The 27,566-nt window shown below is 41.6% G+C and overlaps 1 protein-coding gene and 1 long non-coding RNA gene across 3 annotated transcripts in view; one reads left to right on the forward strand and one right to left on the reverse strand.

Moving 5' to 3' along the window:
- Positions 1–808: 808 nt before the first annotated feature.
- Positions 809–26,802, reverse strand: LOC113028910 (uncharacterized). Of its 2 annotated transcripts, none has more exons than XR_003273302.1 (3): positions 26,596–26,802; positions 8,397–8,451; positions 809–1,164 (listed from the first exon to the last, which is right to left on the reverse strand). It is a non-coding gene; the product is annotated as an uncharacterized LOC113028910 (long non-coding RNA). The 2 variants fall into 2 exon arrangements; XR_003273303.1 differs by lacking the exon at positions 26,596–26,802 and adding an exon at positions 9,985–10,099.
- Positions 23,350–27,566, forward strand: part of zfhx4 (zinc finger homeobox 4) — a 93,415-nt gene continuing 89,198 nt past the window's right edge. The window contains exon 1 of the mRNA XM_026179370.1: positions 23,350–23,416. The gene's annotated coding sequence lies outside the window, so the exon portion shown is untranslated. The remainder of the gene's footprint in view (positions 23,417–27,566) is intronic.

Genomic DNA, 27,566 nt, shown 5'->3' on the forward strand with positions numbered 1-27,566 from the left:
GCGAGCCGTTGGAATCAGGAATGTGGAATGTGGGATTTCAGGCTTGGAAGTGATAGCTACTGTCTGTGTGTAATATTTAGGGCCGACACAGGGAGCCTCTGGCATGCCATGAAACACATGGACGCTGCTGCTTTTTCTGCTGCAAGTCAATTTATGTGTCCTGCATGTGCTTTTATGGGGGGAAAGTACAGAAACACACTCATGTAGTTATATGTACAGTATGTAAAATATGATACACGTTTAACAAAAATTACTGCGCTTTACTTAGACTGAAATATCTTCATTTTTATTATATTTCTGTCAATTTGATAATACTGTACTTCCTGGGATTCTAGATAGAAAAATATCTGTTTAAGTAAAAGTTTCAATGCCAAATATGTAAAAATAATAAAACACTCATTTCAATTTGCTTCAGGTAAAAAAAAATATTATTCCTGTTTTTATATTAAAGATGTTAAAAAACTGTAAAAAATAATTTTTTCCATTTAATCTTGTGATATGTAAATATATCATAGGTATATTATTACATTAAAATTACTGATCAGTTGCTGTAGAATTCATTTAAATGTAGTTAGACAATTTATTTAATATAGAATTAAACATTTAAAAATATACAAAATCTTTGTACATACCAAACCACTTACCAATGTATTTATTTTTATCATAAATTTTGAAAATATTAATTAGTGTGACGTGAAATATTTGTAGTGGACTGAATTAAACAATTACCATAATGAATTAGGAGCATAAAGCAGGATTTAAGGTATAAAACCAAAAAGTAAATTGTTTGAATAAACTTACGAATTTACTTTCTACAACTGTACTGTAAATGTGCCGTGATTACATTTTACATTGTCCCAAACTTGGAAAAAAAAAAAAAAAGTGCAAACATTGTTGAGGTGAGTTTAATCTCCATGAGCTCCCGGGATAAAGTGGAAGTTTGAATGTATACACACGGCTTCTGCATATTGACACTCTTTGTCTCTCCTTCTCTGTCTCTTTTTCTCCCTCTCTCTCACGGAGCTAACGTACAGACTGCTGCTAACACAGGAGACAGTTGTTGCTGGCCGCCCCAGTGCCTGTCATGGCTGTCAGGCCAAATCCCACGAATTATGGCTGTTCCAGATGTAAGAGATTTCTAAGCTGCCTCCAACGGCCTGCGGTCTGTGGTGAGAGAGAGAGAGGGGGAGGAAAACAGAGAGAGAAAGAGAGAGAGAGGGAGACAGAGATTTGGGTTTATGCAGTGTCATCCAGAAATCCATCTTCCTTTCGCAATCTCTCATCTTTATTATCTTTTCCTTTTCTATCAGTAGGGGAAAAAAAATACTGTCATTACTTAAATAACTTTTTGGACAAGATTATTATTTTATATATCACACATTTGAAATTTCTTAAGAATATGTGACCTACGTCTGCAAGAAAGACTGACTGCCTGGCATGCTCGTATTTTTAAAAGGCAGCTAGAAAACTGATACTTTTGCAGGAATATATCTTTTCCAGCTGAGCGGCAGTGTTTGTGAAGTGAAATCACGGCGTATTCTACATTTATATATCTCTATATATTACCTGCGGGCACAAATTCATGCAAAATCATATCATATTAGCAGCGGGGTTTGTATTAACATTAATTACGACATAAAATATTTAGCATTCGCCGATGTTTTCTTGAAAACAAACAAACGAAAACTATCAGAGTATTGACACATTGATCGTTTCGTCTGACCGGTACATTCGTCGAACTTCCCCGTATGCACATCGACACTTAAAATTCAACCCCCATCGTTCTCTTACTTCTTTTGGTCTACTCTCACTCTTTCTCTCATTAGTACTTCGTAACCAGACAGTTTATTTGAAATTATGAAAGCATTACACTCTCTGATGTAGCAGTTTAAAAATCAATAGCTGAAACCCTAGCTGCCTCACTTAAGCCCTCTCCTATGGCAAAGGGGATGTCTCTTTCTCCCTCTCTCTTAAATGGTAATTTCATTTGCAGTCACTAAGACCTCACCGATAATTACCAATGCCCTGAGAGAGAAAGAGGTAGTGAAAGAGAGAGCGGAGGGATGGGAGACAGGAGAGATGGATTAAGAAAGGAGAGTGAATGCCAGTCATTAGAAAAGCTTTCCTCTCTCCCTGCTTTGATCAGAGTTAAGAACACATTGCCTTCACTCTATCGCACCCTGACACCAACCTCTGAAAAGAAAAGATGGAGCACAGGAGTACGATGGAGGCGGGTGAGTGAGTGAGAAAAAGAAAAAAAAAGATCCCTAAAGTCTTAAATAGCGAGCCTTAATTTTGACATTGAACCCGCTCTGTTCTTGGGTTACACCGGGGCCGTCCATTTTCAGAGCGCCACCAGCCACCCCCCCACCCTACCTTCTGCATCTCTCAAATGAACTAATCAGAAAGAGGAATATGAAGTGTCCTGCAGGATCCATTTCTCTAGAAGCATATGGCAATGATTGATGGGGGACAACTTTGACTTTCCCAGGTCATCCTGCTTGCACACATCTGGGAGCATGCAATAATTCTCTTAATTTTAGACCTTTTTTCTCTTCCTTCTTTTCCTATCTCTCCCCCCCTTCCCAAAAACTTCAATTTCACTTTGGCCAAAAAAGAACCTCCTCTCAGTCTATCCGCTGTCTTTCCCTCTCACTTTCTCAAGGCTAACACAACCAGTCATTTTGGCTGAAATAAAGGCACTGTAGTGGTTACCAGATGCTTATACGGGCTGTTTGGGCAATCCCCTTGTTTTTTTTATGGCTCCCAAGATTTTTCTTTCCCTCCTAAAAAAAAAAGAATGAAAAAAACCTTAAGAACCACTTATGTCATATAACTATGCTAGTTGGATTTACCATATGTGCAATAGCGATTTAATATTTCATCATGATAAATACTGTAAAAGACATAAGGAGCAGAAGTTACTTGTGTTTATTGCTTTAAAATAGACTTCAGGCTGAGGCTTCTTTTTTTACAAAGAGCTGCACATCTTGAGGTTTAATGAGCATCTGTTTTGTTTAGTTACATTTATTTAAATGAAATGGTTGAAAAAGAATAATGATAGCATGGTGATAATAATGATATTCAAAACCATTTGTAACTGCAACAATCCAACTTTTTCAGTGTGTTCGAGCGAGGGAGAGACAACCATCTCAAACCTCCCCGACAGCAACTGGGCCTTGTTAGCTGTGCATTGAAATCATCTTTGACTCTGGGTTTACAATAACAGAGAAGAACTTCGACCACTAAATGCTTTCGGGAAACCCGCCCGTCCTCCTTCTGCCATGTGATGATCCCACCTCTGAAATATTCAGCACCATTAACATTCCGATGGGTATCATCCCCTTTCAGACACAATTCGCTCTGCTCCTCAGACCTGTGGGCAAGGCAGGGAGAGGCCGGGAGCAGATGTTATCTGTTCTCATTCTTCAAAAGATCCCTCCTCCTCCAAACGCACACTGTAAGTGTTATATGCGGTGTAGAGGAAATGGTGCACAGAAGAAATGGTCCCCTCGCTACTGATCAGTATTGACAGAATCTCTTGTTTTTTGGGGGGGAGAATGTGCTTTTGTTTTTTAAATTTAAAAAAGAAAAGGAAAAAATCTATGTAAGACCTAATGTTGCAATATTTCCTTTAGAAAACAACTTTCTGTTTCGTTATTTGAATTTCATTTAACTAGCATGGAGTTCTGTTTTTAAATTCAGTTTTTAATCACATACATTGAATTTAAAATAGATTTAATTGTGTGCAAATTGAATTTACATCGTCTTGTTTCAGCTTGCCTGCATTTTACCGTTCAGACAGCTATTTAAAGCTGCCTTATCTGATATCTTTAAGTTCGGCACCATCAAGTCTTCCACCGGGTTTATTGGCCGGTAAAGCTTAAATGTGTTTGATCTTAATTGCTAATGATGTGACCATAAGGGTAAATTGTTTTGCCAATCAAACTGTGCGTTCTCTCCTACACTTACAACTGCTTTCATGTTTTCAAGGCTCACAGCTGATTAGCAAGTTGTGTTTCTCTGTCTGTGTATGTGTGCGTGGACATGCGTGCGTGCTGTCACTAATAATGTGTGATCGTGTGAGAGACAGAGTGCTACACTTTGAGCACAATTAGCCAGGCATTTAGGCGTCTTAATTGGTGACATTCGATCTCAGGCACTCGTTGATGAACCACTTAGCAGCAGACTTATGGATTAGCAACCGGCAAAGCTCTCTCTTCTCAGATGTAACTAACAGGTCAGGAATTAGTGCTCTTAACACTGCCTTACAAATGAAGACAGTTGTATTGACTAGCACCGAGAACTGCTTTCTCCTCTAGTTTCCCTTGCTAAATTTAGTCTCCTCTTGAAGTCCTACTCCCGTCCTCTCTTCTTATCATCTCGTGTCATGTGTTTTTTCTTCTTATCTGCTGAAACAAGCTTTTGTTTAAAAATTTGCTTTGTTCACTCCTGGACAATCTCAACCATGACGTTGGCTGTGGGCCGCTCACATTTGGCCTCGACAGTATTTAGTTTTTGTTGTCATGGCGCTGAAGCTGTCTCAGTTGTCTGGGCAACATGTGCCGGGGCTCATGGGAGCCTCATAAATGTCATGTATCGACGGAACTGCTCGGAAGAGCAGGAAGTCCTTGCCAAAAAGAAGATAGATAGAGCGCCACTGGTGTTGGGGATGCCATGTTGCATTAAATCAATTTTGCAGGGTGCATACAAATACTGTGACACTTGCCAACACTCATATGTGTACAAGATGCTTTGCATGCAGAGATGGCCAGAGATTGAAAATAAACAGATATTACAGCTGTGCAGTTCTGTTCTTTTCTTCTTCGTTCCCTTTTAAACTAACCCGTGTTCAAGGAGCCGATTCAGCAGCCCCTATCCTGCCCTCTGTAGGTGTGTCACAATTTCGCTACACTTTCCCCTCCCCAGGTCACTGTCATGTGCCTGGACCTACTGAGCAGAGGGGCCTTTAAACAGGAGAGACAGCACTTGTCCGTTAGATTAGCATGTCCCCAACGTCACATGCCTGTGCCTGCACACGTCACCTCTTGTCTGGAGGTGCCTGTCGGGGTTCATTAGAAAATGGTCAGATTTTTTTTTTAAAAGACAAAACAAAAACAGGGATTTTCTTTTTCTTTTTTTTTCAAAAGGTAGACAAAAAATGTCTGTGCACAGGAACAGGATCCGATGCTTTACTTTGTGTAAATGTCGGCATGAAAACACAAACACCTTCATTAATACAATTAATTTTGGAATTTTTCTTTCTCAGATCTAAAATAAATATTCCTGACACCACGTCATTATTATTCAACACAAAACACATATTCTAACCAACAAAGCAACTCCAGTCTGAGGCGAGGGCCAGTCGGCATTTCAAACGCCCCTGAGATTCCAGATATTCTAATACCGTGGGACCTTCTCTCATATTTATTGTGGGAATCAGAATTTATGATGAGTAAATTGGGCTTCTTCATCTGTGTGCCAGGGGGGGTTGCAACATGCGGCCGAGATGGCTTGACTTATTGATTACAGGGAGCAGTATGCCCCATTTCAAAGGGAAGGAGAGCCCCCGCCACGCAACTTCTGAGAATTAATTTGCCCGGCATGGGCCTTCATGAGAAACACATGTCCGTACACACACAAATGCAAGCATAGACACAAACAGGCACACAGAAACCAAAGCCTGCAGGTAAAAGAATTACACTCCCCCCCCCCAGAAAAAAATAAAATAAATAAATAAATAAACACACCTACACAGGCAGGCAGCCCCCTCTGCCCCCACCAGTGCACACACACACACATGCACAGAGAACCAATTTTTACAGCGCTCCAGGTATTGTTGTAACCAAAGACTGTGATTGGACTTGCTGGCACGGCACGGGGATAAACTCAGAGGCATCTCAAACATTCTCCCACTATCTGACAAAAAATGACACCAATAAAGTTTCTTTTTTTTAATTTTTGGTAACATTTTTTTCTCTTTGGTATTCACTTTAAAAGTGTGTGCTGGTGGTATTTCTTTATTTCAAATAACTGAAATATTTCTCACAAAAAAATGACATAAAAGAAGAAATAAAACCTGCGTTTCTGAAGAACGTTTAAATAATCTGACAATCTGTCGGATAAAGCACCGTCCGGTGGCGCCGCAGCTGTACTGGAAGCGAATACGACCCTAACGCGGTCCCATCCGAAGTGTTTCTCCAGACCGAATCACAGCTGAACTATCCGTGGTTCATCCCTGGCATTGTCCACCGGATTGCCCTCGACATTCAGACACCAGCTCCTATTTCACCAGCAGCACCCGCGCTAATTTATCATCATGGTCATGACAGACAACACATCTGTGTGTGAATGGATTAAGTGAGGAAAGAGAGGAGGGACAAAAGTGAGAGCGAGGAGGGGCAGAAAGAGGGAAGAGCAGGAGGAAATGTGGTAGCGAGGAGGATACTAGTCACCACATTCGAGGCTTTTAAAGGGTCATATCTTGTTTGAAGGGTCCCATACTACCCTTCACTCGACCTCTCGCTATCCCTCCCACCTCCACCTTTGTCAGCTAACCCCCCTCAGCAACTGGACAGCTCATTGTCCTGGGTTGTCTTATATTACAGCCCCATATACTGCAAGTGTGAAATGGAAAAGAATTAAAGAGCTTAAAGAGTGAATTGAGAAAGTAGACCTGCAGAAGTTTATATTGCCACATAAAACAGTAGCTTCACGGGCCGTGAAAGGGCACGTCCATGACGACCAGCTTGTCGATGACGGTCCTGCGTGACACCTTTTTTTAAAAAATATTTATTGGCTGAATGACACCGGTGTGTTTGTCAGCGTGGAGCAGACGCGCAGGCCTTTCCGGCGATGAGATTGATGGGGATATGTGTTGAAATACGGACGGGCGACAGATGAGGAGACACTCGCGTCTTGTGTTCACATGTTCTGCGCTCACATTAATGCCATACGTGTGTGTGGTTGTGCGTACATGCATGCATACATGTCCAGACAGCAGGTGTGCATATACAAGCGTCTTCATGTGTGTGTTCAAGCAAGCATATCTGTTTACTTTTGCTCTCCAAAACCCACTCGCATTTGAATGCAGGAGACAGGACACATCTCTCTGCTCTGTGAGCCGCTAGACAGCGCAGTCAGAATATTTTAGAGTCCACACACATACTACATCCCTGTACACACACATATACGCACACACGCGCACACATATGCCTCCCTGGGGTACCCCATATGCGGTGCCTGGGGAGTGCAAAATGGAACTTTTTAAAAGCCAAAAACACTTCTCTCGAACAAACTAGTCTCACTTAATAATACCACACTCATGTTTCTCTCTTCTCTCGCGCGACAGGCCGTCATTATCTACAAGGGGTGGGTGTTTCGGCTGCATTTTAGGGAAAGGTCGTGGTTGTTGTTTTGGTATCTGAAAGCCTTGCTACATGACAGATGGCAAATAGTCTATTTGGAATCTATGCATCAACAAATACATTTTGGTATGGAAATGAAAAAAGGAAGGAGTCTGGGAATTGTGGATTTAGCGTGAAGAAGCAGCAACTTGCAAACTCCTGAGACATTCGATTGACTTGAATTGCTTATTTGAGACCCGCAGTACATGCTGCAATATTTTGATGTGCATTACATTGAGGAATCAAGCGAAATCTATGTTGCCGAGCCTTTTGTTGTCGTTGTTGTTGTTTTCCATCTTTTTTATACAGCAAGAGAGCAGCAAGGGTCTTTTTTCTTCTGCTGAGGTAAATGAACTTATGTACACACGGACACACAAAAAAGCAAACACACATGCACAGAGTCCGGGCACACACAACCAGTATGTATACAGACAAACACGCATGCACCTTCTGCTCTTATGAAGATAAATATGGCAAGGGGTAGATTTTCACCTGCACCCCCTGCAAAGGGACACACGCATTCATCTTTTGGGATGTGTGTGTGTGTGTGCCCGCATGTTCGTATGGGGGGGGGGAGCATATTGGGGATACAGCTGCAAGGGTGTGTGCACCTCACTGCCTTTTCAATGTATGGAAATGTATGTGCATTTTTAAAGTAGGGGGGCTAAATTTATTTCTCTTTCCCCCGTGTACCCTTCGCCCCTTCCTCTCTCTCTCTCTCTCCCCCCTACCTCATTCCTGAAGCTGATAGACCTATGGATGCATGATAGATGGAGAGAGAGGGTGAGGCAGAGAGAGAGACAGATGGAGGGGGTCTCTGCATGGATGCATACATGCATGCATAGATGTGTGTACATATATATATATATATATATATATATATATATATATATACCCTTTTCTCTCAAACACATGCTACAAAGTCACAAACACACACATGCATGCATACAAACACACACTTCTGACTTCACGATTCATGCACATACCTACCTAATCCACAGTTTTACATAATGGGGAGGTGGAGAAAGGGGAAGCAAGTCGACTCCTGTAGCAGGGTGATAAAGATAATATAAATCATCTGACTCTTTTTTCTCTTCTGTATGTATACACATTCACCCAGGGAAATGCTGATATGCTATAGGGGAATATAATGAGATATGTACAAGGGTCCCCCTCACCGTCAAGAACACATGTGGGTCATATGTGAGCTTTGTGCAATTTTCACAATGTATAAGGATTACGGTTGACGTTATGCAGAGATTTTAAGGAAACTGGTCCAAGTGCAGGTCACATGTGTGCAGAATGGCAACGCTGTTGCGCTCTTCACGCAACCGAGTGCTCGTTTTGATATGCAGCGGATGGATTTTTCACACATTTCAGCAGTGGTCTAGAGTTTGTTTGTTGCTAAAAATTAATTAAGCAAAGAAGTATGCAACACACTCTACATACAAAACAAAAAAAGAAGAAGATTCACTGTTAATTATTCAGAGAAAGTTAATTTTTCTGGAATATAATTAAAGGCATTTAACCATCAGGGACAGAGTGAGATCAAAGATGTACATTTGATGTCATGCAGATAGCATTTTTAAATTAGCAAACCCTCTTAACTTTTATAATTATCTTTGGTGGGAGAACTGAGGCAGGAAGTTCTTTTGTGTTAATTCTGGGACTGAAATAGTCTCCTAAGAATTAGATTAAATTAATTAGAAATAATTGCAGATAGGCATGCAGATTGCATTTCCAATGCAAATAAATCTTATCGGAGCAGAACTAAAGTTTATTTTTTGTTGGTATTATTCTAAGAGAGAGAGACTCATATAAATTAGCAATAAATATTAGTCCAAGGTATTAGCATTAAGGATTTGAAAAGGAGTTGCAGCAGGAAGTTATGTCGATCCGGCGTGTGCTCAAATTAAAAAAGTGATTAAACGTGTCAAATTTAGTGCGATAACATTTCATTGCGTTCCTGTTTTCAGGAAAGGAGTTGTGTTTTTTAACCTCCTCTCCCAGTGTTTCTATTGAAGCTGATATATATACGCATACACACACAGACACACACATACAGAGTAATGTCCTAACATATAAAAAATGAGAAATAGGCAATGGGCGTGGTATATGTGTATGTCTGTGTGTGGGTGCGCGAGTCAGAGAGAGAGGGAGGGAGACAACGAGAGAGGAAGCTTGAATTTTATCTCGCAGTGTCAGTACCGTCACAGGGAGGAAAAAAATAGAATTGTTTCCTCCATATTAGGAATCAAAGCTAAGCCCAGTGTTATTGTGTCCACCATTTTGACTGCAGTCAACAGACCTTGAGGTAGCAGGTGCATAAGGATGAGCGTGTAGGTGTCAGTATGTTTTATTTATTTTTCTCTTTTTTTATTTTAGTGGGACAAAACGCATCCTCCTGTAAAGCAGCAGAATCATTCATTTTGTGTGTGTGTGTGTGTGTGTGTCTGTCTATCTACAATTATATGTACACGTGTATGCATACACACATCTTTTCCTGTGGTGAATGTGAGTGAGAGTGTCCGCATGTCCACGCTTACATGTACACGGGTATGCCTGCAGGTGTCCGTACCTTCAGCATTTATAGTCCCAGGGAACTGCTGACCTCGTCCGCCGACCCCCCTCCGCCACCACCCTCTGTGTTTCTAGGGGGATCCTTGAACTTGACCGTGGAGGGAGAGGGGTGATGGGACTGAAGCTGAGACTTGAAACAAACCACTCTGATGGACAACAAAGACAAGTAGGAGGGAGGGGGGATGGCTCGGGCTTGGGGTGTATAAAGGTTGAGATTCCAGGGAAAGGTCCCCAGGGTTTATGTGTGTTTGGGTTGTGAGTCTATATAGGCTAGCTTATCAGGTTTCAGAAATATGCTGCTTCATTAAGCCTTTTCTTCACAGGATGCTGTTATTGCTATAATAAAACTGCATAGTGGTTATAAAGCTAGTCCCCAACATGTGTGTGCTAGGATAAGACATTATGGTCAAATGTCTTTGCGCATTTTTGCATTGTGTTATATTATCTATGCATTTAATTCCACATGGATGCCCTTATAGAATGATAATAATAACACTGTTATTTGTAAAGCACTTTTCAAAAACACAGATTTATAAAGTTTGATGTTCTGTTACACAGACCCATAATCAACCACAGGGTTACGCATTAATTCCAGCATACACACTTGCATCCATGCAAATAGATGTAAACTGTGGCCCAAAATAAAGGGGGAAATTTTAAGGTGAATCTGACCTATAAAACTATGTTTTCAGCCGTCATTTGAAACAAATCACAGATTTACCTGATAGCTGAGGAAGGCTGTTCCAAAATATGTGAATGGTAGTTTGTGGAACATGATAATTTAGTGACTCATAACAACAAAGACAAAAAGTCATAACTTAACTTAAGAATATGGACAGCCTTTTTTCTCTCTATAAACTAAGCAAATACTCCTAAACAAAACAAAACAACTAGTGCTTTCAAAACAGTACAGTCCTCTTGAAAAAAGAGAAAATGTAAGAGAGACTAAAATTCCAAAAAGCATGTTGTAAAGATTGGTTTAAGTTAGAAGCTGCAGGAGAAGATGAAAGGAGTCAGACAAATGGGTTCGGGCAGAGATGGTAGTTTGTGGATGAAGATGATAGGAGAGGACGAAGAGAGGAGAAAATGAATGAGGAGGAGGAAAAGACGAAGAGGAAAAAAAAAGGTGGGAGTTACAGAAGTGGACAATTAAATGGAGCGAAAGGGGAGAGGATGGAGAAGTATATGTTTGGGAGGAGGTAAAGAAGAAGAAGAGCTTGGAAGGAGAACTGGTGGAGGAGGAAGGGGATTGAAAGAGGTCAAGGAGCATAGTGTCTTTTGGCAAGGAAAATGAAGGGGCATGTGTGTGTGCACATGAGTGTGTGTCTGCCTAATTGTGAGTAGAAGGTGAGAGGTGAGGTCTAGGCACGCTTCTCGAAAAAAAAAAAAAGAAGCAGATAGAGATGGACAGTCAGAGGCAGCGCTGCACTGCATGTGTGCGCATACGTGTGCACATGTGTTCGTATGTGTGTGCGCGATTTCTCTGCATGCGTGTGTGTGTGTGCACCTACGTGTGTGTTTTAATAGCCACAGTCAGAGAGCCTCTGTCAGACGGTCAGCTAATTGGCCATCTTACAAGTACAGAGGAGGCTGCTCGCAAATTGGCAAAAAGGGCAACCGGCTTCAATCTGATACCAAACTCCTTTCTGTCACGATGCTGTCCATTAGACAACAGCTTAAGTCAGGGAAATGGAACAAAAATAAAGAAAAACAGAATACAAAACAGGGGGAAAATAGTGGCGTAATTGTGCTTTGGAGACTCGTGTTGTTGCGCTCGACCCGTGTGTAGCGAGACAATGGGGATCATGCCAGACTTAGCGTAAATAAAAATTTGGGGAAACGTTGCCAACTCATCTGGCTGCTGTGTTTTTATATTTGTGTGTATGCACGATTGTGTTTGTGTTTCCCTGTTGCAGAAGCCTCATGTATTTTAATCCATGTAAAGTCCCAACTGGGTTCCAATTAGGAACAGGTTTCCTAACGCCCTGTGGGGAAACTGATAATTATGCTGTTGACTGTGGTTCTGACTTACAGTATTTGTGTATGTGTATGTGTGTGTGTGTGGTGCAGGGGGACTTAACACAGCCTATGATATTCTTTTTTATCTTTCTGTCATGTTTACAATGCTGACGTTATTAGCTGTATCAAATGATCCTTCATAATTAGACACAATACAAAATTTCAAATCCTCTTATCTCAGTTGTTTATCATAAGTAGTGTGTGTAGCACACATGCAAGCACACACTCGAATAATATATTTATACACTAAATCTAAGCTTGAAGGCACAAAGGGCTAATATAGCTGAGCGTAGCTGCTTCTAAACATTTTTTGGGGTCTGACTGTTAATGTTCAAGCGCTTGTGTGCAGTTTAGAATGAGTGCACGGAGAGCAGAGCCTGTTCCTTTTATCTTTCTGTAGTCTTTACACTGGTGATGATCTTAGCTGTACAAAGTGAAAATGATGTGGACAAATCCTTATCTGAGTTGTTTACACACTGCTTTAGGTTTGAATGTAAGCATAAAGGGCCACTAAACCCCAGTTTTACAGGGTCTGGGCGTCTGAATTCGTCTATTAATACATTTTCATAATGAGTCTCCTGTGTTTGCAGCCATGCATCTGGCACTATGTTGAGTGTGACAGGTAGCTACGCCCTAATGCTCTTCACTGTAACTCCACAGCCACCATCTAACCTTGAAAAAAAAAGAAAACAAACCTGGATTGACACTGATATAGTGGACAGTGCACCTCTCACATCTAAAACTAAATGCTGAAAAATGTCCCCTCAGATAAAATGGATGACCCAGCTGTAGAATCCGCTGGAAAAAAATACATTGTTTTGCAAGGCTGAGCTAACAAGAAAGCAAGAAAGTGTTGAATTTTCTCTGGGTGGTTTTCTGCAATTTGAAAAGCTTGCCATAGCGGCACAAAAAGGCAGCCCTGTGTTTATTTTCAGCACTGCAGTGTTTTAGAGATGTAAAGGCCCTCCTCACTGTGTATTCATGAACTCTTATTGTTGTTTCCCCTATTTCCATGCCGTGTCTACGCCAAAAAAAAAAAAAAGAGAAACGCCCCACGGAGAGGAATTGAATGCAAGATATTTACAGCATTTTTCTTAATCCGTACAGATGGCCATGCTGGGGTATGTACATACCACTGTTGTAGACTTATTCATATCACACGAGATTCTGGGAGGGGGTATGGGGTTAAAATCCAACTCCAATTTACAAATCTGAGATAATTTTCATACTCCCCTCTGAAGATTTCTTACATAGAAATGAAGGCAGTTGAGGGTTTAGAAGGGCACAAGGAGTCTTTTGAGACTGCAAAACAGCATAATTGTTTTGCTATCCAATCGGGTGTTATACTACACATAATATATGGTTATTTCATACAGCCTCCAGACTGCCAAGATGTTTTCAATTTGGCACGGCCCTGCGATCATGATATCACAGAGAAAAGAGAGAGAGCGAGAGCTTCCAGTCTGGGATGGCCAGAGCAGTGAGAGGGCGATCATTTCGCCAAACTCAAAGGCTTTTTTTCCCCTCCTCTCTCCCTCTCTCTCTCTCTCTGGGACGAATAATTCCACAGTTGCTGAGGCACTGAAAAAGCAATCTGCGGAATACCCCAGGGTCATGTCTGTGGCCGGATGATTTGTGTGAAATGTCATACATTAAATATAAGTTTAACATTCAGCCCGGTGCACTGTAAAACTGCCCTGTCGTTGCCACAGTCCGCCATTTCCCTCTGTGCAGGGAGGGTTCGGGTTCAGGAAAGCGGTCACAAAGGAGTTGGACACACAAATACACACAGAGACATGGACACACACACCACCACCACCCCCTGTGTCTGCCCAATCTTAGAGGGAGTAGAAGGAAAGAGGGGGGTGCAGACAGCAGGAAGTTGTGAGGCCATTCGATCTACAGCTGCCTTTCATTTATGAATGCGAGAACACTAACTTTTTTTTCTTGAAAATAGCTATATATATAGTTTTTTCAATTTCTTCTTGTATTTTTTTTTCCAAGGAGCTTTTGGCCCAGACAGGAATTGAGAAAAAGAGGGAGGGCGGGGAGAGAGGTAGACAGACAGATGGACACAGAGACGGACGGTCGGTCTCGAGGCAGGTGTTGAATTCGCGTCCAGCTCGAGATGAAAAAAGTAAGAGAAGAGGTGAGGAAGGAAAAAAGGGTTGTAACTAATTCATAAAGTTTCGGGAAAATAGCAGCCACTGAGAGGAAGAGCGCGAGAGAAGAGAAGCGAGAGACAGAGGGAAAAAGGTGTCTCCAGGGACTTCAGTGAAGCAGTCATCCCAGAGAGCGAGAGAGAGGAGATTCTGTCCATCTTAGCAGATGAGAAAGAAATGACAGAGGGGGTACAAAGGATGTCATCTGCCAGATGGACAACTGATGAGTTTCCTCCCTTTTCTCTTTGTCTTTCCTTTTCCCCCCTCATGGCTTGTTTGTTTGTGTGCAGTCTTTGCCTCTAGAAAGTTTCCGTCTGAATGACTACAATAAGATCGTGTGTTTGATATGTAAAGGGAAAACGTGGATATTTCCGAAATGTGAAATTCACTGAAGAAGGCCAACTTTAGCAATGATCAAAGGGCGAACAGTGGATGGTTTGAGTACAGAAAGTATAAAACACTATATCAGCCCTGATTAAGCTGTGCCAGACTCAGGTGGATATTGTTCATGAATGTAATTATATACCTCTGTGCTTTTTCAATATATTCTTATCTACTTGGCACAGTTCAATTTAGTTTTCGCCTGCTGGTGTTTGACAACATTTGCATCTAAAAAAATCCATGCACCCTTTCTACAAATTCTGCTTATTATTGCCATGAAAGAGCTTACCACCAGATTTATCAATTTCACCTTGAAGGTGTTGTACTTGCTAGTGCATTTGTAAGCAAGCCCGGACTCTTTGAAGACAAACACAGTATCGTACAATCTGTAGCCCCCCTTTCCCACCCTTCTCCTCCCTTCCCACTCCCTACTTCAAAGCAGAAAGGCTGAGATGAAGGTTTGGAAAGAAATGGAAAACAAATTGTTCATTTGTATCTGGGAGGAGACCAGACACTTGAGCAAATGCTCTCTGCATTCTCTCTTTACACGCGCTGTGGTAAAGTTATCTTAAGGTGGGGCGCGGGAGAGCCAGAGAGAGGCGAGGCCCCGGCAATTGCTGTTTTAAAGTCTCAGCCAGACAATCAAATGTGTAAATGAGAGTGAAGCTAGTCAATGACCACCTTCGGGACAAATCTACTGGGATACTTGATGCATACTTGCAACTGCAAGAGAATTTTCAACTGCAAGAGGAATGTTGCTCCGATGCAGTTTTATACTGCGATTACTAAGGAAATACAAAAAAAACCTAGTTTAATATTTTTAATAGTATGAGAAAACTATCAAAATCACAGGTATACAGTATATTAAAAATATACAACCAACTAGTAAACAAGAGATTAAAGCAATGACAAAGACTCTGTAGCTTGTAACATTTACCTATATCCATGTAAAATAACCAAGTATGCACCCTCAACGCTTGTGAAAGGCCAATTTTCGCTCAGTGCATTATAGAAAAAGCCCCTGTAGCTTTGATCATGAAGGATAAAATGAAGCTCTTTCATTGACAAAATAAAAGAGGCTTTTTGATGTCAAAGTGCATGCTTGACCTCACTACGAGAGACCATGCAGTGTTAAATAGATGGCTTGTATTTAAAACAAATCTGAGGAGCTTTCAGGTGATATGCATATTATCCTGCTTTACTCTCAAAGGTGCTGCTGGAAAGTCTAAAAGACACTTCAAGTCACCTCTGTACCAATTTTTAGTGTCTGTGTTTGAGCGCAAGCTGCAACAAAGGTGTATCTGATGCTTGTTTCTGTTGCCAACCAGCTAGTTAGGCACCAGTGCGGGATATCTGGGGAATTAACACCTATATGTCTAAGTCGGTGCTATACTACAGACTGACGTATACTTTATATGACAGAACCTATATATACTCCTTACAATATAAGGCAGAGAATGAAGAACTGCAAGCCATAAGGATATATCACACAATATTATATATGTTTTGAGCTTCAGACTGATGATAAGGATAAATGGGATGATGGGAGAAGGCCAGACTGTGGTTCCTTGGCCATTATCCACAGGCAGGCAAATCAAGCCAGCAAATCAGGAACAATGGAGCCCTCAAAGAGCAGAGTGGGGATCAAAGCAGCGCTAACTGGCCATTGCAATCCAATTGAAATGTTCACTTTGCATCTCTCCAAAGGTAATGGATGTGGAGAGTGGGAGGTGAAAAGAAAGGGCTGCCCGCTCACATTTGTCGTAAAATTATGGAAGCTCAGAAGAGAAAGAAAGGAGAAAAATGCACGTGACAAGTCTGGCCTTCTCAAGTCATCTACTGTAGAAGCTTCATAATGTCCCTTGGTTATTTTGACTTTGAATTTGTGAAGATTTTTTTTTCCGCTCCCTTTTTTAGCTTCCTTTGAACCTTCCAGTGGTAACATTATGATGATATATGAGATGCTATACTATGGCCCTTGTGCATGTGGAGTAGGGTTGAGGCAGGCTATTTCTTAAAGTATCCTCTCACTCGCTCACTCTCTCTCTCTCTCTTTCCTTTCCTCCGTGCCTCTCGCCCTCTTCCTGTCTTTGTCTCCCCCATCACTTCCTCTCTCCATTGCTCCGTCTCTCCATTTGAATGTGTTGATCACCTGGGGAGATGCTGCATTAATGCTGACGACCAGTAAAAAGCAGAATCTCCTCTTTATTTATCTGCACTAAAATTCCTCCCAATCTTTCCAGCACATTTCACTCAATCACGCAACTCAGGCCATTCCATTAGCCACACAGGGGCGTTTTACCCCATTGAGCACAACACGCCCCGCACTTCTATGAATATAGATTCCCCTAAATTATGTATAATGGGAGTGCTCAGATTTTAGCATTTTTACTAAGAGGGTTTGAGGGTGTATGAGTTGTTTCTGCTGCTTTTTAAGTGCATCTTGAAATTCACAGTGTATGAGAGACTGGAGATGGTGTTTGCATCCTTTGAGTTTGTAGATTGTTAATGGAATGAGGATATGGGTGATATTTTAAATTTGTCAGTGTGCGTGACTTTAGATAAATATATATGTATCTATAAATATGTACATTTTTTTTGCAGTGCATTCATGTCACCCAATACTAAACTAAATTCAGTAATGACATTACAGTTACTAAGCAAACAAAACTATGTGGTTACTTGCGTTACATAGATTTTAGATTGTCTGCATGATGGGTGAAGTGAAAAAGCTAAACAAGCAAAATGGGAAAGCGGTCTATAACTTTTGAGGAATACTTACATGGACATTACTTTTGTTTTCTTTGCATAAAATAACAAGAATATGACTGTAAAGTCCAAACTGCACCCAGGCAAGAAACAACTACTCACTGCTAACACTCCACCCTCTTATTGCAAGCATCTAAGACAGGGGTGGGCAACTCCAGGCCTCCAGGGCCGGTGTCCCCTGCAGGTTTTAGATGTGTCCTTGAACCAACACAGCTGATTTAAATGGCTAAATTAGCTCCTCAAAATGTCCTGCACTTCTCCAGAGGCCTGGTAACGAACTAATCATGTGATTCAGGTGTGGTGACCCAAGGTGAGATCTAAAACCTGCAGGACACCGGCCCTCGAGGCCTGGAATTGCCCGCCCCTGATCTAAGAAGACAGCATGCTAACACAAAGCTAGCTGAAAACAACAGGTGTATAGCATTGTAGCCTTCATTTCTTCACACATCAACAGCTGTGAAGTGCTCTTTGGACTGGCTTTCAACTTTGCTGTCCACTTTGTGCAAATACTCAACATAATTGTCACAATGCTCAACGCAAAGATCTTATGTGCGTGTCTTCGTTAGGAAAGGGATGTGCGTCTGTCTGTGCAGTATATATTGCTAACCTATTATTTCAGGACATGCTATGAGTAATGTAAAAGTACTGTAACAAGTAGTAAAAAAGTGTTAAAGAAATGTGTAAAACTTACTTTTTTAATAACAATCCAATTTATTTGTTTACCTGATTTAATTTTGGCCACTTTTACGTTCAAGATCATACCCTCCTACACCTCTTTTTCACACTTTTTCCTCTGTGATAAGCACAGGATTTTCTCCAGTGTTAAAATGGCAACCCTTAAAATTGATTGGGGCTTTTTTTTGGTTTGTTTTGTGTCGCTCGAAGCCAGCATGAGATGACATGCTGGCCACAGTTCAAATCATCCTGCTGAATATTCTCCTTCAGAGACCATAGGACGTTACAGTTGAAATCAGTGCTGACATTCCTCAACCAGTGGGACAATCACAGCGCACACCCAGTGAATGTTAAAAAAGAATGATGAGTCTTTTCCCATTCTCGTGCTGTACATCATTTGCTCTCTTGGAAAGTGTCGACTCTTCACTAAAAACTGTTGAAAACTCCTCAGTCGTAGTCCGAGACCCAGCTGTCATTACCAGCAGTGATCCTCTAATTGAAATTCGGGTCAGTTTGAAACAGCAGTTGATTTTTGCACTCTGCACGAGTTTATGGCCTGTGGTGAGTGCACAGTATGAATGGTCAGAACAGGACTTCTAGGGAGCGATCTAAAAATAGTGCTTACTCTGGAATCAGTCAGGACATGCCTGAGAAGCTACCCCTGAACAGGAAGTTGGCCAAGTTTAAATCAGGTTAGATTTTGGAGCCTTTTTGATCATACAGTACCTCGCATATCTATATCTGTACTATATATTTGATTACAGTTAATTACACGTCAGCTTATTCATTCTACTCTATGAAAAATATGAACAATTGTTAGTCGCAGCAGTGATTTGATTGCATATTACTGTTGCTTTTATTAGGATACCTCAAGCTGAACCTATCTCATAAGTAACTAATGGCTTAGTCTAGAGGTCTGGATTTGATCTCTTGTTGTGCTGAACATTTTCTGCTCCAAGTGTGAGTAGTATGACTAATTGGATGGTAAGTAACTTTAATTCACATGTTGGCAGTTGGTGTCCATGTAGCTCAGCGGGAGGGAGGGCCACAGCTGAGCTATATCAACAAACAGACCAGCAATTCTATAATCAGAACAAAATCAACATCCTCATTACTGACTCCAAGCTGCTGCCTACATCAAAAAGGGCTTCAAAACTCTCCGTCCTTGTTTTCCGGGAGTGATTATGTTTAGTGTCAGCCAGACATATCAACATTTTTTTTTTTCTTTTTGCACTGAGACGTGCTCGCCGGAATGCTAACAACCTAACAGGGGGGTAAAGTTAGAGATATTATAATCGGCTTCTCATTCTGGTAGTTTATCTTATGTAGTGCTGTAATAATGTCACAGCATCTCACTGAAGTAAGACACGCTAATTAAAAAATATTTTTTACAGTAGTGCATGTACAAATCCAGCGCTATTAATGATTACTGATGACAGGCACATTTTGGATGTTGAAGCTACAAATTTATCTTGCTATAAACTCACCAGGACTCTGGGATTAATAATTACCATTGTTCAATCATCAATCATGTCCTTTTGTTTAAAATACACGAGCTGTCTGCATCTTCAGCGACAATCTGAACTTGATTTGACTGGGCTTTCCATTTTGTTATCATTATGTTTGCAGGATTTTTGTTGGCTAACTGTGATCATATACATGAGTAGCAATGCTAATTATGTAGCGTGCCATGTGCCTTATGAACCCATGCTGTTTGTGTTACCATTGAGCTGCACTGTTTGTGGAGCCGTAGTGTGTCTGTACCTGTGGTCTGTGGTTAGCCTACCTCCACCAGCTTCAGTATTTCTGTCAGCAAAAAACCCATAAACATCAACATTGAGTGAAAAATACGTCAATGCATACTTTTTTTCCCCCAGTGTGTTCTGCCACTCTTTTACATTTTAATTTTAAACTACCATAATTATACAAAATGTACACTCAAAAATCTATTAAGAATTCTCATCCAACTTTTTTCCTCCACTGCTACAAATGCATCCACGCTGCCAGATGCAATGATTAGATCAAGCGACTATCAGATCTGAGATGGACCAGAGCCGGCGCGTTTGGTTATTTGGCAAACTGCAGCTTGGCTGCCCGAGCAGCACTCACTCATCTGTCTTATTCGATCACAGCCTAATAATACCTTGTGATATATTCTATATTATCACATGACTGTGCATTTTATTTGCCTGCAGCTCTCCTTTGCAGAAGCCAGCACAAAGTAAAGGCCAATAGGTTGAAGGTTGTTTCATGAATATTGCACCGTGACACCTGCTGAAATTATGCTGTGGAAATTCAAACATGTCCTGAAATCTTTTTTTGAAAAAAAGGAAAACATGATTCTTGGTGATACAGCAACTGTGGTAGTATGGAGATGAGTGCCAGAGAAAGTGTCAGTGCCTGTCTCAGGTTGAACTAGGCCCGGACGCTGGCTGTCTCTGTTGTTAGAATGTAATGGACATGTCACCCTTGAGGAAAAGCTGCTGGCTGCTTGGGTCACCATGCCCTTCAGCACATGACACTCTCGTCGGCAGGGTGACAGGAACATGCAAAAAGCATACGGACGCCATGGCAACTGAATCTGTATACGCGTGTGAATGTGCTCACAGCTGTGTGTTTATGTGTGCGTATTGATCCGACGTGTTGTCTAAACTGTATTATTGACCTAAATGTTGTTTCTAACATCTAATCTGTTCGAGCTCAGATGTAATTTTATAAAGATTTTAGAAACACTTGTTAGATTCACTTAAGCAATTGTCGGCTGATGGGAATTTATTGTGCCGATTCAGATGGATTGCTTTCATAAAATCTGATGTTGCATTGAGGGAGCCAAATATAGCAAATGGTTCAGTAACTGTATGATGCCTCAACACACACGTACGCACACGCACACCCACACCCACACGTACCTACCTACACACACAAATAAACATACGACAAACACTCTAACATATACGGACACAAACGCACACTTGTTATCGATCTACAGCTTAGCTCATGCCAGCAGGTAGTCCAACTCACCGGTTATTCTGAGGAATTGCTTTCAGTGGCTCCATCCACACACACACACACACACACACACACTACAGGATTGTTTCCAGTGGCTAAATCTACACAATTTGTACACAGCCAACTCTTAAGACACCATCACCTCCTCTTCACAGATCAAGGGCTGAGTTTGTCGATACCACATACACACACACTCACTCGCAAACACTCTTGCAGCCTTATAACTGAACCATGTTAAATGCCGTGAGAGAATCAAGTTGAATGCTGTTGCATAGTCAGTTCACTATCCTGTTCTCTCATCTCTCCACGTCGGTCCTTTCCTCCTCTAAATATTGTTTTTCCTCCTTCTCTGTCAAAGTCACGCTTTTTGAATTCTCTTTCTAGACCATAACGCACTTTGGGGTGTAAAGGATAAGGGATTACAGCTTTGTGTATGAGCATATGAATGACTTAGAACTGCTTAGGTGCATGTGCATGTCATGTTTATTGTGATCCCAAAGAGCCAGGCCCGCCTCTACTGCTCTGTGCCTTTTTTTGAATCTAATTTGAAAATAAGTAAGGGAAGCACAAAGTTCATTTGTGCAAAACCAACATTTGGTACAATAGAATGTTTCTTATTAAAGTCAATCAGCCAGTAGACAACAAAAGAACCTTTCATTGAAGAATATGAAGTGAAAATAAAAAACAGGGCACTGCAATAGCTGGCACCGCTCTGCTTGTAATATGTCATGTGCACAGCCTCCTCCTCTCCCAAAATCGGCCTCTCCCCTTTGAAAGGGATCGAATTAAGATGTTCCAAGGATTTTCTTGCTCCTTCCCACTCCTCTGAAAGGTCATAAGTCTAATGCAATTATGGCACATAACGGAAACACATGCCAAGAGATGCTATGAACATACAAGTTGTAAACTGCAACTTTCTCTTCACTAAGCAGAATGTTGCTTTTTACAACTGAATCAATATCTTTAACTAAGCCTTGTAAAGCGGCCCAGTTAGAGACTTTATTTAGACTTACCTCTGTCTGACCTCCTCATGCTCTGCTTTGACTTTCCCTGCACGAGAACAGCAGGAAGCCTTGCATAAGAACCAGGTGGCACTGAAATTGCGCCATCGTGGCAGATTTGTTTTAAAGGCATTTATTACATCTCTTATGATGTATACACTGTTTCTTGATGTGACTGAGCTCCAAACTAGGCTGAAATTGTTGCTGTTTTCCACTTTCGCAAACTGGACATGATGTGTAACTTAGAACATTAAAACTGCCTACATATGTTGGGCATTTAAGAGTTATTAAATGTTGGCATTAGAGTCAGCGTAATATAAAACGGATTAAAATCCAAGTAAGCTCTCCTCTTAGATATTCATTTTAAGCAATCGAATTGGTTTCAAGGCAATTTTGTTGTCTCATTTAATAAAAGTGAATAGAATATTGGAGAAAACCTAATAGCTAAGTAAAGAAATATGATGCTACAGAAGGTGTAATCAGTTTTTGGTCAGAAAAAAGAAAGATGGAAAAAGCAAGAAAGAGAATACCAATCTAGATTATTCTATCCAAAAGACCCAAATCAGAGTATTCTTTTGCATCTATGTTCAAGTTGCGAAAGGTCGGAGTCATGTGATTGGAGGAGTAGTCAAGCTAAAATTAAAATAAAGCACTTTGAATCACCTTGTTGTTGAATTGTGCTATACAAATAAACTTGCCTTGCCTTGCCTAAAATTACTGCAGCTTGATATTGTTAAAAGAAACTATCTTATAGACTTATGCATTGTGTTATAGCGCAATGATACTTTCAGTAGGCTGGTTTGTGATGGCAAAGAAGCCTACTGATGCTTTTGTCTGACCCTATCCATCGTGTGACTCACTCTGAGTACGTGTGTGTGTGAGTTCGTGTGAAAGAGAAAGAAAGAGCTTGAAAGATTGAGATCAAAGAAATCAACAAGTCTAATTTAAATTGTGTATTTTTCCCCAAAAATGCCAACAAGTATTTTGTATAAACACCCCTAAATTTTTCCATTACTTGACCGCGGTGTTACCTGCTTAATTAAACAAAAAAATTTTTAACATTTTGAACCAATGTGCCTGCTAAAATCTCAATTCAGTCGAGACAAATATAATGAGCAAAAACTGGTGGGGAAAAAGAGAAGAAAGCAGAACTTAGAACAATTATAATAATCAGCACTAAAAAAAACAAGAAAAGAAAAAAACTGGTTTGTGTATGTGACACGCTGTATGTATGCATGTGTGTGTGTGTGTGTGTGTGTGTGTGTGTGTGTGTGTGTGTGTGTGTGTAGGAGGAGGATGGAGGTGGCAGTGTGAGCATGCTCTTTCTACTGTTTGCTCGACTGGTAATCAGCCAAACAAGCTACAAGTCTCTTGCTATGATTTGCCCCCCAGTGTGTCTCCAGTCTGAACGCCTGTGAGTAAATCAGTGTTTTTCTATGCAGACATTCATATGCATTTATATAGTATCCAGTCTATACTGTACATATAGTATGTCTGCTTCTGTCATTGTGTTTGCATGGGACCATGACTGTGCCCGAGTGTACTCTATGGCCATATGTTTCTGTGTGTCTCTCTCAGAATATATATTTGTTTCCTGCGCCTTCCCCCTGCAGAGAGTTTACAGGTTGCGTGTGTGTGTGTGCAGTCTTACATGTTCCCATATGTGTGTATTTGCCGGATGGGAATACAACTCCTAGGACATTTAATCTAGGGGGAATTTCACGCTAGTTACTACTTGTCATCAAACGTTTCCAGCGTAAAATACTGGAGCAATCTTTTATTGGCGGATGTTCGGGACGAATTCGCTGTCAGACCCGAGTGGCCCGCTGCCCTCCAGATAGACTGAAAGCGTCCTTAAGAGTGTGTTTGAGAGCGGAAGGAAAGAGAAAGAACGACACAAATAGCAGGCAAAGTTTGTTGTCTCAATTTTGATGCTTTTCAGCTGTGACAAATGAATCTGAACTTTGAGTGTTTAAGTGTGTATGAGGAGGGCTTATGTTCTAACTTAACTTTATAATGGAAAGATAGGGAGGCACGGAGCCCCTCTCCGCATGCAACCTCTCTCTCACTGTCTCCTTCTCACACACACCCACAGATCTGAACCCGAGCTTAGGGGAAGACCGATTCCAGTATATCTGCAGTCGTATGTGTTCACTTAGTAAGCCACAGCTGCTAGCACCATTATTATGATTTCCTGTGTGTGTATGTCTCTCTGTCTATCTGCTCCCTCAGCACACACTCGCACTCACATCTAAGCGTCTTATACAAATGGAGTTTAGCAGGACCCATATTTTACACCCGCCTGAGTCACTCAGATGTTCGGCTGTTTCACTGTAAAATGTAACCTAGGTTGTCTTCTAATGCATGTCACTGCCAGGAATATAAATATATTCCCTCCACCTCATCAAAAGAAAATGAAAGGAACTCATAACCTTAACTTTAAAAGCCTGAATAAAGGAAAGGACTAATCCTTTTTTTGTGTCTCTAAATATTAAAAATTTTCCCTATTTAAGCAGGCAGTTAAAAACAAAGGGCGCATTTGTTTAATAGAATAATCCTCCGTGTATTTAAGATGACTCCAAAGCTTTCAAATTTGATCCTTAATGTTTCGACAAGCTGTTCAATCAGTTGTTTTTTGAGGACATTGCAAATGGCAGGCTGTCTCTGAAATACGTTTGCTTGTTTTACCTGACCCACTTTTCCTTCACTATGTGTGTGCGCGCATGTGTGTGTGTGATTGTATGTGTGTGTGCGTGCTTTCGCTCTGTCCCTCTTTGCTCAGAAGGTTGTAAATGTAATCTTAGACACATGTTACTTCGGCTGATGTTTTTCAGATTGATGTCAGTTGCGATTAGCATATCTCCTGCCAAGACACAGGAGTGCTCTTTAGAGTCTGGCCTCATACACACTCGCTCACACACACACACACACACACACACATGTATGCAAACCGTTGGGTAAACATAGCTCAGCTGCCATTTTGAATGATTGCACAATGATTATTTGATGCAGTGATTTATTTTGAACACAGCCTGTAAGTAAACTGAAGTAAGAAAAGATGAAAAATCCGACTGACAAGCTCCAAAACAAAATTCTACCCCAAGACAGTCTCCTGACACCCCTTTTCCAGCAACATATTATTACATGCTGGCCCCCCAAACATGTTTTAACACTCCCCGGCCTCCAACTTTAATGTCACCATGTCTGTTTCTTTAAAATGCCGTCTGTAGAACGCAGCCATGTAAATGCAGCTGTGACCAACACATCCCACGCCGAAACTGTTTCATTTGCATTCATCTTCTGCTTGGGAATGGAGAATTCCTCCTCCAGTGTAAGACAGCAGGGGAAAGTGTGCAAAATGAATTTCTCGACCATCTCAGGAGAGCAAACGATATAGGGATTCAGAACACACCCTTCAGACAATGGAAGAGGTGGGGGGGCTTATTTTCTCTTCTCTCTCCCCCTTGTCTCCCCTGTCTCTCTCCACACCTCCCTGACCCTGCTTCCCCTCAACCTGCCCAGCAGAGTGAGAGAATAAGTGTAGTACCAACAGGGGGTGGGGGAATTGGAGAGAGACTGAGAGAAAGTCAGATAAAAGTAGTTAAAAGAAGGAGAAACGAAGAGGGGGGGTGTGTGGAAACAACAGGAGAGTGACTGACCAAATACTCAGCGACAGAATGAGAGAGGAAGACGGATGCAGAGAGGAAAAAAAGAGAGGGGGGGAGAAAAGATGAGAATATATATGCGGTGGCCAGTGTTGTGAGACAAGGCAGGTTGCTGTCACTTTAAAAATGACTGTAATAAAAGTGACCGCCGGAAGATGGATCTGGTGATTTTGGCTTGCTAATCAGTCATCTGTGAAGAGGACCACAGCCCAGATTCAGCGGCCGCCTGACACCTTTTGATTGATGCCTGTGCCCGATAAAAAAGGGCCCATTAACTGTCCTCCTATTAAACTGGGTGAAATGGCAAAAAATGCTCTTCTATCCCACTCCGCTCTTCTGATCTCTCTTTCATTTAAACTATATTTCCTTTTATATGCTCTGCCCTCGTCCTTTCAGCTCTTTCCCAACTGTTAATGTTCCTCTTGGAGTTATTACTGGCACAGTGGGGCAGGTGGGAATAATGTTAATCGTCGAGGCCTACTTGTGTGTGTGTGCGTGTGTTCACTGAATGCGCATACTGTATTTAAGTTCAGTCCTCCCACTCGAATCGATAGATCAATAGGAGGCCCTAGACGCACTAGTCGAGGCATCAGCCGGTACCTGCATCAACAGTTCTCGTTATGTATGCAAATGAGCCGCGTAATCAGTGGCGTCACCGAGGGTGTGACTTCAAACCTTCAGAATTTTCGCCACATGCCATTCGTCACAGAAGAAAATAAATAATAATAATGACCCGCGAAGCTGAATCTCATATCTCCTCACATCTCCTTCTCTTACAAACACAAACACACACACACACAAAGATTGCCTGCAATAATAATAACCCTACAGACGACAGCTTCGACCCCCTCCTTCCCCATCCCCACATCACCACCTCAACCCCTCCACCACCACCACCACATACAATCAAACAAAGCCTCTCTCTTACCTTGCGCATGACCAATCCTTCCATCTCTCTCTTTTTTTTTCCTCACTCCACCATTCTATCTATGCATGCTCTTCCCCTTTCTGTAAACCCAACCACACCTAACAGCAACACCTTGCACTCTCCCGACCATCCCACAGCCTACAGCGCGGCACTCACACCCCCAATAAATACAACCCTGGTCTGCCGTTTTCCTATCTGTCCCTTTTTCTCTGCCCCAGTCTCTTTCCCCCCCCCTCTCTCTCCCCCTCTCTCTCCCTCTCTCTCTCCCTTTCTCTCTCCCTCTGTCTTTCCCTCTCCCCTCGCTCCTGGCTGGTGCTGGTGAAATATCAGGGCAAACGGATTCCAGCTTTTTTCTCTGGCTCAGAGGGGTTGTTCTGTGCGATTTGGCCCTGGGGTGCATTTCAGCACTTCTGATGTGAGAGAGGGGCGAGAGAGAGAGAGAAAAAGAGAGAGACAGAATGAGGGAGAGAGGGCAACGGAGAGAAAGAAAAAAGAAGTGTGTGTCTGGTTGTGTGTGTGTGAGAGAGAGTGAGCGAGGAGGAGAGCGAGGGAGAAAGGAGACATAGCCTGGGCTTATCCTTTCTTTCTGTGGGGCAGTCAGTGGTTTTAAAATGACAGGCTTTTGACCAGCATCAAACCTGCGACTGGAGGTGTGCATACTCTCGCTAGCTTACGGAGGCCTTGAGGTGATCTCCATACATAATCAGGACAAGATACCTCCATGACAGGTGCGCGGCCATCTTGGAATCTCTCTGTGTCAGTGGACTTCAGCACAGTGTCTGTCTGCTGGGGTATAAATAGGACAGATGAACAACTGCAGCGACAATTTTGTACCTTAACGCTCTTCGCGCAGATATTTTTAACACACAAAGAGTGTACCAAATGTAGTCCGGGGACCCCGAGATAAAAGAATTGTAAACAGTGTGATCATAGTGGTATTATTGTAAAATATAACCTTATTTTTACTTAAC

The sequence above is a fragment of the Astatotilapia calliptera genome, chromosome 9 (genome assembly GCF_900246225.1).
Source record: "Astatotilapia calliptera chromosome 9, fAstCal1.2, whole genome shotgun sequence".
Lineage (NCBI taxonomy): Eukaryota > Metazoa > Chordata > Actinopteri > Cichliformes > Cichlidae > Astatotilapia > Astatotilapia calliptera.